This window comes from Lactuca serriola, chromosome 5, assembly GCF_051521515.1.
Source record: "Lactuca serriola cultivar US96UC23 chromosome 5, Lser_US96UC23_V15, whole genome shotgun sequence".
Taxonomy (NCBI): Eukaryota; Viridiplantae; Streptophyta; class Magnoliopsida; order Asterales; family Asteraceae; genus Lactuca; species Lactuca serriola.
This window is the reverse complement of record NC_136412.1, coordinates 255,059,471-255,063,540: the sequence shown is the minus strand read 5'-3', so window position 1 is coordinate 255,063,540 and position 4,070 is coordinate 255,059,471. Positions and strand designations below refer to the sequence as shown.

At 35.7% G+C, this 4,070-nt stretch overlaps 1 pseudogene; it reads left to right on the top strand.

Moving 5' to 3' along the window:
* The first annotated feature begins 1,384 nt into the window (after positions 1-1,384).
* LOC145054040 (UDP-glycosyltransferase 84B1 pseudogene) lies at positions 1,385-3,115 on the top strand (annotated as a pseudogene).
* Positions 3,116-4,070: the final 955 nt, after the last annotated feature.

The following is a 4,070-nucleotide window of genomic DNA, read 5'->3' as shown; positions in this document are numbered from 1 at the left end:
AAGCTTTTTGGAAGCGTTTGGGAACTTCTTGTTTTTAGCTTTTTACAAAACGCTCTAGTTTAAACAAAATGTTTCGTTTGGCAGTACGAGCGTTTAGCTTTTAGTTTAAACAAAACGCTCCAAATCTAAAACCTACTACATGTAGCGTTTAACAAAACACTACTGAGCTTTTGAGTTCAATTTCCATAATTACCCTTAAAAATATATTTATATATTTATTTATTATTAATCAATTGTCTTTTTCTTTAATTTTTATATATTTCAAAAGTTTCCAGCTACTTTAACCAAATACTCATATAACAAATAAAAGTTACAGCTTCCCGCTACATGCTATCCGATTCCAACTAACAGCTCTTTTGCTAAACACGTTCAAAGTAAAGTAGCGGTTATTGTCCAAGTTAATCACTTGTATATACATATATATATATATATATATATATATATATATATATATATATATATATATATATATATATATATATATATATATAGTTTTTTTTTATGAACTTGGTACTTCATCTGATGTTATTGCTAATATTTTTCATTTTCCATTCCTATTTTTTCTTATTATTAAATTTAGTAATCTTTATCTGTAAACACACTTGCTGGTCCAAATTGTATTTATATCTTGTTGTTTATAAAAGATTTAAAAGTTAGACTTTGTGTGTTGGTCCAAATTGTATTTTTATCTAGTTGTTTATCAAAAATTCAAGAGTTAAGACTTTTCGATGAGAAGTGGTATTTTCACTTATGGAATTTATTCATTCATATAAAATGTATGATTTATTGATTTGACAATAACTACGATGATTTTATTTTTTTGGATGAATCAATTTTCTTAAGTGAAAATATCACATACTTTTTGGATACCTATATATCCATTTTAGATCTTTATCCATATCCATTTTAGATATCTACAATTCGGATATCCGCTCAAATTCGGATACAAATTCTAATAGTAAAATCTAGTATCATTTAAAGTTTAAACGCACTTAAAATGGAAAATGAATACTTTTTAAGTTTTGAACTGCAGCCACCACCACTTGATGTGGAGGCGTAAGTTCAATGCTTTTAAACTGTTAATCCCTAGCCCACCATATTCTTTTTTGGACAATACCTTGTTCCAAGCGATCCACGACTTGATTGTGTTTTTTTCTTTTTGTTGGATATCGAGTAGGGACAGAGGGAGCAAGTTGATCTCGAACAAATGGCTTGAAAATCCAAGGATCCCCCTTAGATCCATATATAATTATATTTGTATTTGTTTCTTTATGTTTGGCTATTTCTAGAATTTTTGCTATAGGGTCCTTTTCAATTAAGTACACTTTGCTCTCCAAAAAAAACAAATGTCATATAAGAAATACCAATTATTAGAAAGTTGATTGCAATGAGTTAAACGCTTCTTACGTTATATAGACATAGCATTCTATACTCTATAGATAACAACAGAGAGCTTGACGATTTGCATATACATATCCTTTTATCTCTCAAACATGGATTCGATTTGCATACAAAATGAACACAAAAATGTTCTTCTAGTTACACTTGCGGCTCAAGGTCACGTAAATCCCATCCTAAGGCTAGGCAACCTTCTTGTTTCCAAAGGCCTACATGTGACTCTCGCCATCAACCACTATGCCCTAAAACACCGTTCCCCCACCACCAACACCACCACCGTTGGTGGCGGCATCCACCTCGAGTTCTTCTCTGACGGCCTTCCTATTGACTACAACCGAAAGGCCGATATAGATTACTACTTGGATTCACTAAGTAAGTTTGGACCTGTTAACCTCTTGGCCTTTATTCGATCTCACCCACGTAAATTTGCATGCATCATCAACACCCCGTTTGTGCCGTGGGCCGCCGACGTGGCGGCAACGGTTGGTGTTCCGACCGCCATGCTATGGATCCAACCATGCTCCCTGTACCAGATATATTATCGTTATTACAATATGCTCGATGAGTTCCCTACTGAAAGTAACCCGAATGTGAGCGTGAAGTTGCCGGGGCTGCCGGTTTTTGGAACGGAAGAGTTGCCGTCGTTTGTTCTTCCGACGAATACGTTCCGTAGTTTCTACAATATATTAAAAGAATTGTTTACTAATACCTGTAAGGTGAAGTGGGTGCTGGGGAATTCGTTCATGGAGCTCGAGAAAGATGTCATCATGTCACTAAATGATGATGGCCGTGTGTTTTTGCCCGTGGGACCATTAGTTCCGGCTGCGCTTATCGGTAAGGAGGAAGAAGTAGATTTTGATCTTTTCGGAAGTGACGTCAAGAGTAATAATTGTCTGGAATGGCTAAATATACAAAAACCCTCTTCGGTTGTTTATATCTCATTTGGTAGTATCCTCAATTTGTCGAATAAAGAGATAGAGAGCATAGCGGTTGGTCTGAAGAATATTAAACGGCCGTTTCTCTGGGTGATCAGGCCGCCGGAAAATCAAGAACTGCCGGAATTAGGGTGTTTGGAAGAGATCAAGGAACAAGGGTTGATTGTAAAGTGGAGCCCACAAACGGTTGTGTTGTCACATCCATCGGTTGGGTGTTTCCTGAGTCACTGTGGGTGGAACTCGTTGCTGGAAAGTCTCGCTGCCGGAGTGCCTGTCATTGCATGTCCGCAGTGGACTGATCAGCCTACAAACTGTAAACTCGTGACTGATGTTTGGGGTGTTGGCGTGAAGCTCAAGAAGAGTTCAGAAGGTCTTGTTAATGGGGAGGAACTGGGAAGATGCGTGGAAGTGATTATGAGTGGGCCGAAATCGGAAGAATTCAAGAAGAATGCGGCAGAGTTGAAAACGGCGGCGCGTGAGGCTTTGGCAGATGGTGGTTCCTCAGACAAGAATATTCAGATGTTTGTTAACGAAATGATTTCTTCATCATTTTTCAAACCAAAATAAAAACGACATAATGAATTTTAACACTTATTGGTTAGATCATGACGATGTAACGATCTTGCAAGGCTATTAATACTAGTTGATTTCGATTAACGTTGCCTATCATTAACTAAATGATTTTACTATTTTAGGGGTTGTTTCGTAGAGAGACCAATGAAATGACAAATATAACAAAATGAGATGTACAAAATCAATGGGAGTAGCTATTTTGCAATGAAAATCTTGTTGAATCTTCCATCAATAAATACCTTGTAACTCTTTCTAAACCACAAAGGCTTCATGCTAGCACTCCACTTCTAAGACTAAAGGGAATGGATCACAATGCATTTATGTGTTAAGGTATGCCTAATCACACAAAATCAATCCACATTCAAGTCACTAGTAATAGGAAATGGTGTCCGGAAGTAAGTATGTAGTGAGATAGAGAGAAGGTTTTTTCTCTCTTGTTTGTGAAGGAACATAGCAGGCTTCACGGATGCTCACAAAGTTACAAATCAGAGATGGTGCTTGAAGGTAAGTCACACATGACTTGGGGTTGCCAAGTTACGTGATGCGTCAAAATCCCAAACACTCTGTATAGCCTAAGGTATATGACATGTATTCTTATAAAACAAACAAATATTACGCTTAAAAGTGAAATCTATAATAAATACTTCAATGAAAGAATTAAATGGTAGAGTTACCATTCTGAGATGTAATGTTGGCGTTCAACGGATATGAAGTTCAATGATTATTAAAATCTTTAATTGCAAAAAGGAATCATTTTAAATTCTTAAATATATATCTTTCATTGAACTTTATAGAATTCAATATGTTGTAAAAAAAATTGTTCGAGTTGTATCAAGAGTAGAATGGTGATGTGACAAACTATTCTTAATAGTAATAGCCAAATCTCTATTATCACTTTTAACATCTTGAACTTATGCTAACATCCCGGGTAACCCAAGATCTTGGATTTAGTCGGTATCTTGGGATTGTCATCATGTTTCTTGTAATTTCTTATGAAGGTATCACATACTTGACTAGAAAGAGATAGACCAGGTCAAAAGCATGTGGTCAAAGCTTAATGAACGTTGAAGTCCTTCGAGAATATCGAGTCAAGTATAGATCAAGGAAGATCCGTTTAATATATGAATGATTATTATTATGTATATGTATAAAGGTGTACCTGAT